At 40.3% G+C, this 10,830-nt stretch overlaps 1 pseudogene; it reads left to right on the top strand.

The window, feature by feature from the left end:
- Window positions 1-237: 237 nt before the first annotated feature.
- LOC109247113 (putative monooxygenase p33MONOX) lies at window positions 238-1,058 on the top strand (annotated as a pseudogene).
- Window positions 1,059-10,830: the final 9,772 nt, after the last annotated feature.

The following is a 10,830-nucleotide window of genomic DNA, read 5'->3' as shown; positions in this document are numbered from 1 at the left end:
CATAATGGTGAAAAAACAGAACCTCTGGGTAGATTTTTCAAGGAAGCTTTGCTATTGCAGCAGCTGGACAATGTTCCTTGTTAATATTTGTCAGCATGATGGCCATATCATTTCACTGTGGTGACAGAGACTCAGGTCCAGAAGTCTATCTAGTTAAAACACCTGGATTCCAGTCTTTCAATGGCTTTGAGAGGGCCCAAAGGGCCTGCTCTTGAGCCTGGTAGGCTTCTAAACAAGATGATCTTCCCCATCAGGATGTACTGCTAGGCAGTCAGGCATGAGGATGCCCTCAAGAACACTACACCATGGCTCCTCTTCCATCAGTCATGGGCAGCATGCCCGGAAAGCCAGTGATTCCAAAGCCCAAGTATCAGGACCTTGACAAGATGGATTAAGAGGAGGACAGTACGACCTTCCCTGCCATGACCCTTTGGCATTGATAGTGTGAACAACGACCCGGTGACGAATGCTAGAGCTACCCATGCCATCATGAATTCTCTGATCACAGAGCAGACCCAGAGGAGCATTCAGTGTTTTGAGCAAAAAGCAGGGCAGAGAGATGCTGAATGCATACTCCACAAAGGCCTTCCCACCAAGGAGATCAAGTACCTCCAAGCAGAAGCTCATCATACATGAAAGATACACAGTGAAGAGATAAAAGTAGAGAGGCAGGCTGCATCAGCCAGTTTCACCCCCCAGCTCCCCCTAAGCAGAAACCCAGAGACTGGGACACTTCTGGTTCTTCCACAGCCTTACCTGGCCCAATCCTAGCACCATGGATTCTGGAAGTAGGGAATATAGAAACTCATCAGATAAATACAGTTTCTTTGAACTAAATCCCCTCCAAAAGTTTGATTTGGGTTTTGCCACTCAGGCACACAAAGGGGACCAGATGCCCTTTCCAGTGAAACTGGTCCAGACCCAGGCCACTTGCATGGCTGAAGATCCAGCAACATTCAAGCAACCCAAGATGGACATCCCAATTATAAAAGGGAAGAAACAAATGCCACAGACCCATAATCTTAAACTTGAATGTGCTTGTGCCTACTAGGTTCTAGGGCTCTTTCTATTCTAGGGACTCTGTATAGAGAGAGTCTCCTTCCTTATTTCCCTGGAAATATATATATATATATATATTTTAAGTAAACTCTATACTCAACATGGGGCTTGAACTCACAACCCCAAGATCAAGAGTCACATGCTCTTCCAACTGAGCCAGCCAGACACCCTTGTACTGCTCTAATTTAAAGTCTGATGAAATGATCTTAGCAGTGATGTTGGGGGCAGGGGGGGGGGGACTTCATTACCTACTTTCATAACATTTGACTTAAAAACAATTTTTTGTTAGGGGCGCCTGAGTGGTTCAGTCGGTTAAGCGTCCAACTTCAGCTCAGGTCATGATCTCATAATGTGTGGGTTCGAGCCCCGCGTTGGGCTCTGTGCTGACAGCTCGGAGCCTGAAGCCTGCTTTGGATTCTGTGTCTCCCTCTCTCTCTGCCCCCCGTCTCCCCCCAGCATGTGCTCAGTCTCTCTTTCTCCCTCTGGTAAAAAAATAAAATAAAATAAACATTAAAAAAGTTTTTTAATGTTTATTTTTGAGACAGAGAGAGACAGAGCATGAGCAGAGGAGGGTAGAGAGAGAGGGGGAGACACGGAATCCTAAGCAGGCTCCAGGCTCTGAGCTGTCAGCAGAGAACCCAACGAAGGGCTCAAACTCACAAGCTGTGAGATCATGACCTGAGCCGAAGTCGGATACCCAACCGACTAAGCCACACAGGCACCCCTCATATCATTCAACTTAAACAAGAACTTTGATCATTGTCTATTACATAAATAATATTTATGTTGTTCCAAAACCTAGGATTTTTTTTAATCCCTTTACTGCTGCAAATGCTCCTAAAAAGCACAGGCAAATCATACAGATGTTCGTTGACTGGTTTAGACAATTTTGACCTTCTTGATCCTGTGCTCCTGTACAAAATAAGATTTGGTTGCATTGCTTCCCACAAAGAATGAGTTGGATGTTAAAATGTTGATATCACCCAAAGCAATCTACAAATTCAATGCAATCTTTATCAAAATAACACTAGCAGTCTTCACAGAGCTACAACAAATAATCCTAAAATTTGTATGGAACCAGAAAAGACAAGCCAAAGCAATCCTGAAAAAGAAAACCAAAGCTGGAGGCATCACAATTCTGGACTTCAAGCTGTATTACAAAGCTTTAATCAACAAGACAGTATGGTACTGGCACACAAACAGACACATAATCTTTGACAAAGCAAGAAAGAATATCCAATGGAATAAAGACAGTCTTTTCAGCAAACGGTGTTGGGAAAACTGCAGAAGAATGAACCTGGACCGCTTTCTTACACCATACACAAAAATAAACTCAAAATGGATGAAGGACCTAAACATAAGACAGGAAGCCATCAAAATCCTTGGAGAAAGCAGGCAACAACCTGTATGACCTCAGCCATAGCAACTTCTTACATGGCAGGTCTCCAGAGGCAAGGGAAACAAAAGCAAAAATGAACTACATCATCAAGATAAAAATCTGCACAGCAAAAGAAACAATCGGCAAAGCTAAAAGGCAACCAACAGGAGGGGAGAAGATATCTGCAAATGACATATCAGATAAAGGGTTAGTATCCAAAATCTATGAAGAATATATAAGTTATCAAGCTCAACATCCAAAAAACAAATCCAGTGAAGAAATGGGCAAAAGATATGAATAGACACTTTTCCAAAGAAGACATCCCAATGACTAACAGACACATGAAAAAAAATGCTCAACGACATTCATTATCAGGGAAATACAAATCAAAACCACAATGAGATACCACCTCACACCTGTCAGAATGGCTAAAATTAACAACTCAGGCAACAGTATATTTTGGCAAGGATGCAGAGAAAGAGGAATTATTTTGCACTGCTGGTGGGAATGCAAACTGGTGCAGCCACTCTGGAAAACAGTATGGAGGTTCCTCAAAAAAACTAAAAATAGAACTACCCTACAACCCAGCAATTGCACTACTAGGTATTTATCCAAAGAATACAGGAGTGCTGTTTTGAAAGGGCACATACACCCAATGTTTATAGTGGCACTATTGACAGTAGCCAAAGTATGGAAAGAGACCAAATGTCCACTGACTGACGAATGGATAAAGAAGATGTGGTGGGTGTGTGTGTGTGTGTGTGTGTGTGTGTGTGTGTGTGTGTGTGTGTATACACATACATACACACATGTGTGTACATATATATATGTACCCATAACGGAATATTACTCAGTGATCAAAAAGAATGAAATCTTGCCATTTGCACTAACATGGATGGAACTAGAATATATTATGCTAAGCAAAATAAGATAGAAATACAAATATTGTATGATTTTACTCACATGCAGGATTTAAGATACAAAACAGATGAACAGAAGGGAAGGAAAGCAAAACTAAAAACAGAGGGAGACAAACCTCAAATACAGAAAAGAAACTGAGGGTTGCTGGCAGGGTGTTGGGCAGGGAGATGGGCTAAATCAGCAAGGGACACTTGTTGGGATGAGCAGTGGGTGTTATATGTAAGTGATGAATCACTAAATTCTACACCTAAAACCATTACACTATATGTCAACTAACTTGGACTTAAATTAAAAAAAAAAATCCAAAAACAAACAAATGAAAGAATGAGTTGGAAAACCCAAGGAATAATTTCAAAATTCTTACAACCAGAGGCTGATATGATATGGACTTTCTAGAATCCCCAAATAAAAGACCGACAAAGTCTGGTAGAAAATGCTGTTTTACCGCCTAATGCATGCACAATCCTGATAAAGTTGTAAAAAAAAAAAAATCAATGATTTCCAATCATTCTTGGGGGAAAAGACATGCCAGTTTTCCCAGGACTGCCCATGTTTAGGCCTGTTTTCCCGGTATTACTAAAATTTATATCAAATGGAAAGGACTTAGATAAGCCAAGACAATTTTGTAAAAGAAGATTGGAGGAGTTACACTACTTAATTTCCAGGTTTATCATAAAGCTACAGTGGCTGTGATACCGGTGTAAGGATAATGTATCCCTTATATAACACATAAATCAATAATCTAGAAATAAACCCTTTGTTTATAACCCATTAATTGTTGACAGACAAGTCAGGCAATTCAATGAAAAAGGATGGTCTTTCTTACAAGTGATGATGGATATTAGATATCTGCATGAAAAAAAAGTGAACCTTGACCCTTACACCCCACACATTACACAAAAATTAACTTAAACTGTCTACACAAAAAAGAACTCAAACTGTGTCACAGACCTAAATATGAGAAGTATCAAAATTCTAAAGAAAATATTGAGGAAAAAAAAATCTTGATGACCCTGAGATTCTTAAATAAGACACAAAAAAAACCCTCAAACCATAAGAGAAAAAAATGTCTAAATTGGATTTGACAATAATTAGAAATGCTTCCCTATCAAAAGACACTGAAAAATGAAAAGTCACAGATTTCAAAAGAAAAACACAAAATATATAAGTAACACTGATAACTTAATAAGAAAAACAACACAGTTTTAAGGAAGAGAGTAGAAGATTTGGATACTTCCCCAAAGGTTATAATGAATGAGTTCCCATTAAGGTCAAGATTCTCCAGGAGGAAGTGATACTTCCTGGTGATACTCATCAAACCTCATAGAGGAGCCCTTTGCCTGCTCTTCAGCAATGAGTGAGCCTGATCAGGGAAACTAATGGGGCACCAACCATCTCAGCTCCCCACTTAGTAGTCCTCCGACTTTGCTTTGGAATATAGGTTTCCTATAGTCACAAAGTCCATTATGCGAAAACCTTTTTGGCCCTAGACAGATTTTGTAATAACCATAACCTCATAGGCCCTAGGAGGTTTTGATCTATATTTCACTTCTTGTTTTTATGGTGCTTACTTTTTCCAAACTAGTAATCAAGAAACACAGTCTGAGCCACAACCTGATAATGAAACCCAAACTTGATAGATAATCCCCATGTCCTGGTCATTCCCCTCTTTTCCACTAAAATATAAGCTTCATGAGTACTGAATGTGATCAGAAGCTAAATGGCTTAAACAAAAGAGAAGTTCACTCTTTGGCAATAATAATAACAAGCCTTCCATAGCACTACATCAACCTGTTCACATATGCTAACTGATATAATCCTTCCAACAATCCTATTGAGGAGGTATTATTAATATCCCCAATCTACAGATGAAAAACCTGAGTCAGAGAGTTTTAATGATTTGCCCAAAGGGACACAGCTAATTTTAAGTAACAGATTTGCATTTGAACTCAGGATCTAGTTTCAAAGTCTATGCTTTTACCACTATACCCATGCTTCTCAACTTCTAATGCGTATGCAAATTGTTGGGAGATGCTTTTTTTAAATGCAGATTATAATTCAGCAGGCCTGAGGTGGAACTCTGCATTTCTAATAAACTCCCAGGTACTGCTGTTGCTGATCTGACTACAGATCAGGGAAGCCACCCCCCTCATATACCAGTAGGCAGTCTAGAGGTGTGGGGTGGTTCCAAGGTGGTGTAGGATCTAGGTGCCTTCAGTCTTTACATCATCCACTAGGCGTTGCCCTCATCTGCATGGTCAAAAATGAACCCCCATATCCACATTGCAGTTTGGGGGAAGAAAGAGAAAGAGGAGAGCAATTAGCTTTCTTAAACGCATGACCAGAAGTTACACATCACTTCTGTACTGCTCATTAGCCAGATTTAGTCATGGAGTCAACACCAAAGCTGGAAGAAAGGCAGGTAAATGTCGTTTCCGAGGGGACAGCCACTCAGCTTAAAACTCAGGAGGCAGCTCTATTACTGAAATAAAACTTCTTAAATGGATGAATGTAGATTATTGAGACAACAGTCTTTGCCTTTGAATGTTTCATCACAACTTGTTACTGCCTTTTTCTTAGTGTGATCTAATACATTCTCTTCCATTTCCCTCCACCTTCTGCTGACCTGAACACAAGTTCCTTTGTGTCCAGAAAAATCCATTTCACTACTAAGTCGTCTTCCTTAATTTGATTCCTCCAAAGTTCTGCTTAAATGGAAAAGAGGACTCCATGCTTGCATACCGTAAAGATAGTAGTTTAGGATGAATAAACAAAACGTTTTAAAGGTATGCATTCCCTCTTTCTTTAGCCATATTTCTTTTGTGGCCCATCTACTCTCAATCTCTACCTGAACCTAAAGGAAACTCAATCAAGAGGGAAATATTGTCTTTGAGTCGATTTATTTTTGATGAATTTTTCCTCTTTTTCTCTAACTGGAAACGTTAAGAAACGGCTTCTTGATTTCTTATCTATCTCTGTTATAACCAGAGGAGTCCTGAAGAAAATACCGTGGAGGTCATTTATTCTAAGTAGGTGTGATTTGAGTCAAGTTTAGGCAAAGGCTGGGGACTGCCTTCCTTTTTACTGGAACATCTTAGCCTGAACCTAGCAACTTAGAGACATTTGTATCAGGCAACTCATACAATGCACTTATCCTGCCAGTAGTCATGGATGAGTCACGGAAGTAAAGAATGCAGTGCGGAACCATGGTAGCTTAATACGTCCAGTCACTTGTGCAGGTTTTGAGAAAGGACTGAGGAGTCTCACCTATCACTCTGGAACCTGGATCTTCTTTGAAGAATTTTACCTTCACAGTTGGGAAATACATTTGAGACAACTGCTTTTTTTTTTTTTTTTTTTTAACAAGCTTTTGAATTTAGCACAAAAGCAAAAGATACCCCAAGAAGAAAAAGAGGCAAGGTGGGGTGCATCAGGAATCATTATTGTTGTGGCCTGGCACCAAAATCTCTACACTTTGGGCCTCTGAAACAGGTCAGTCTACAAAATCCACTGAATAAAATATATTGAAATAAATTGAACTAATGCACTTTTGGAGGGGGGCAGTTAAAATGTAGCCTCATTTGTAGATGGACCTAGGAGTCATTTCTAATAACTGATTTTCAAAAGATGGCACCTGGCTGATAATCGACAGAGGCTGTAACTTTTGAACGGGTCTTGGCAGACAGCATGGCCAATCCATTTGTTTTAGCTTTCTCAATAATCAGTGAGTATCACTGCAGGCTCAGTTGGTCTGGCTGATTGATTGTAAAGACAGCCAAAATGAACAGCTCGACCATCTCACAATCTGATTTCCCCACCATGTATTGACCCAGTCCAAGTTACATATGTTACAATATTTGCAAAGCTGTCACTATTATAAAACTCTTACTGGGCACTTGCTACTGACAGGGGCTTTATGAGAATTCATGAAAATTAGAAACCAACTCACCTTGGCGTGTTTGAGCTTTGGAAATTCTCTTCTGGAGGGAGAAGGAAGCAGTTTTGTAGCTCTCTACACACTCACACAAACATAGCAGTAACAACAATGACAAAACAGATAGCTCTTTGAGAATTCCCTTTGATGTGCCTAACTGGGCAGTAACAGCGAGTGAAAGCAGATAGAGAACAACCTTTGATTTTGTGTGTGAGTGTGTGTGTGTATTGTTTTTGTGGATTTCAATCTGTCTTTATTTTTAGAATTACAGGATGTGGGGAGTGGAGGCCAAACCCCTGGGCCAGTTCTTAGCCAAGAAGAGGAAGTGCTGGCATCTGCTGGTGGAGGTGGGGACTGTTCCTCAGCACAAGTCTTCTCATTAACTCAGGGGATGGCCTGGTCTGTCTGGAAACTGTCTGCGTTTCAGGCCCCTCAACTGATTTACGGTTAAAGCAAAATGGGTTGTTTGAAATTGTGGAGCCAGTGGTTTGCTTTCATTTGTCTTTAAAGCCATCACTTGAATTCAGGGCAGATCAGAGAGATTTCTCATTGCACTAAATAAACTAAGGATACCGACTGAGCTTCTCAGATGGGACACTATGGGAATGTGGAAAATTCAAGGGCCATTAAATCACTGAGAACACTTAGTTGAAATTATGATACTCTAGTTACCCGTGGCTAAATGAAGAGCAGAGGTTTAATGAGTTTACCAGGTTAAAAATGAGCCTGTGTCAGGCAGGAATCAGACTCATTAATTAGGGCTCCACTTAACTATTGAATAGTTTTACTTACTAGCAGTACTCAAGTTGGGGGTGGGGGAAGCAGAAGAGATGTGGTGATAGTTCATAATTGGCCACGAGCAAACGACTAAATGAGGGTTAAGGGGGGAAAGAGGGTATTGAGAAGACCATTTTAACCAACTTTCACCATAGATCACAACAAACTTGAAAATCCAATGTTCTTACATTTTACTATTGAATCCAATTGAGACCCCAGAGTGGCAATCTTCTCCACTGTATCTTGGGAGGGTTTCCAGACCATGGCCAACCCCTAAAATGCCTGGCTACCTCCAAAGCTGCAGCTGGTGTAGAATGGGAACTTGGCAGTCTCCTTTGGAAGAGATGGAACTTCCTTAGGGCCCAAGTCCTTGAGGGATGTATGGACCAAACCAGTCTGTTCATACAGTAATGGGAAGAAACCTCCATTTCAATTATCAGCAATTAGTTGAGCATTGGGAAATTGGGGTGTGGGCTCTGGAGAAATATTGGCTGCCTCCTACTCTGAGATCTTTGAACCTTCATCTCTTTATCCCCAAAATGAGGGTAGTAATAACACCTAACACAAAGGAGTGTTGTAGGGATTCCATGTAACGATGGGGGTGGGGGGTTGGGGGCGGGTAAGGTGCTGAGTTAGTGCCCAGCGTTTACTTAGCACTCCACAAACAAAGGTGTCTGTTGTGGTCCACCCTCCGCAGCAAGGCGAAAATGCCTCCTCACTCCTACTTTAATCTCATAAAGCAATGAGCATGGAAAAGAAAAAAAGAAACCTAGATCTAAAATGTTTGGGGAGTTTAGTCTGGAACAGCTGCAGGGACTGAGTAACTGTTCTAACATGAGGGGAGTCCATTTCCACAGACCTGCTTTGCTTTCTCCTGCGCTCTCTGATGTTCTCCCTTCCTCCCCCTCTCCCCCTCCTTTCTCTTCCCATCACCCCTCCCACCCCCATCTCTCCACCTGTTTTTGTACTGGAAGAGCCTGGTGCTGCTAGCGTTTTCTTACAAAGCAAAGGCATCTCATCCCCAATTCAGAGAAATTGCAAATAAAATTGCCACAGCCGAGTCTGCAATTTAATGTCTTCTATGCTTGTCCGTGACAACTCAATGCAGTGTTGAACATGCTAATCTTCTGATTTGGTGTCCTTATTCTTTAATTCAAAGAAAAACAGCTGAGTTAGATGTATATGATTTGACTTATCAGGACCACTCTGTATGTACAAAAGGGACATGTGTGGAGGAAGAACCCATCCCTGGACAGAATACTGAGGGGACAAGCCAGGGTGGATCAAACAGAAATTAGACAACCTTTTTCTCCAAATGGAGATCTGCTTAAATGACTGAGTCCAGCAACTCAGAATAGTTGTTTTCCCCCTGTAACTATTCCATATATATATACACACATGCACACATATATGAATATCTATATTTTATATACGAATATCTATATTTTATATACGAATATCTATATTTTATATATCTATATATATGAATATATATGAATATCTCTGTGTATATTTCACACATACCTATGAGCACATTAATGAGGACAAATATCAATGAAATAGGACTTCTAGCTTCCACTTACCTCCAGCCTCTTGCCACCTAGGGACCTGTGCATTCTACTGGAGTGAACATCATGCCTCATGGTCAAAAGGAAACAAAGGGACACTGAAACTTTAGAAAGGCACGGTCTCCGGGTGTCCAATTTCGCCTAGGTCATGATCTCACCGTTCCTGGGTTTGAGCCCCACATCGGGCTCTGTGCTGACAACTCAGAGCCCAGAACCTGCTTCGGATTCTGTGGCCCCCTCTCTCTCTGTTCCTCCCCTGCGTGTGCTCTCTCAAAAATAAATAAACATTAAAAAAAAATTAAAAATAGAAAGGCACTGTCTCATATGGCATATTTCAAAGGCATAACACTGGTGGAAAATTGCATTCCTATCTTGAAATACATCCCAGTTAATGAGATTACAGACTGAATGTTCTTTCAGTAGGTACTAAGCTTTATTTCTAAGTTGTACCTTTTCTGATAGCTCACATTCATTCCCTCTCATTTTCTTCACCATTCCTTTGAATTATCTAATGTTTAAAGTTATAGGAAAATGTGGTATGAGAATTAAGCTCCTTGAGAGTTTTTTTAAGTCATTTTTGTATTCCCAATTTCTAGCTCAGTGTCTTACACATAGAATCTCAACATATTTTTGATGAATGAATGAAAAGTCAAGTTGTAGTAGTTATCCAGTATCAGTGAATAAAACAGGCTAAGTAACTCTCTAAAGTTTTTCAAACAGAAGGGAGCAGTAGCTTTCTTACTTGAGGTAATGACAAAACCGTACAACGTTGGAAATAATGCCATTCCATGACTCAGGTCAGCCAAAAAAACATACAGATATAAATACAGATACATTATCTATATATAGATATCTCAGCAGAGAGTTATCTGCAAAAATATTCTACTTAACAATTTCAGAGAAGAAGAGGTATGAATGCACTTTCGAGATTTCTCTCAGAAAGATTCTTCCTCGCAGCTAATAGTGGGTTTGGGGCAATTGCTGGGCTCCGCAGCACTGTATATGCTCTAATAAAGAAATGGCTTGAGGTGTAGTAAAGAAACAAACAAAAAAAAAGAATTAATGAAAAGGGACAGAAGAGATATAATGAAAATAAATAGTTCCTCCCAACTTCCCTCTTGGGAGCAGGTTATGAAAGATAGCTGGAATAGTAGACTCTGGAATAAAATTCTTCCAGGGTAGAAAGTAATTAG

Source organism: Panthera pardus, unplaced genomic scaffold, assembly GCF_024362965.1.
Source record: "Panthera pardus isolate Hobbes unplaced genomic scaffold, ASM2436296v1 HiC_scaffold_20, whole genome shotgun sequence".
NCBI lineage: Eukaryota > Metazoa > Chordata > Mammalia > Carnivora > Felidae > Panthera > Panthera pardus.
The sequence above is the reverse complement of the archived record's forward strand: the minus strand, read 5'-3'. Positions and strand labels throughout refer to the sequence as shown.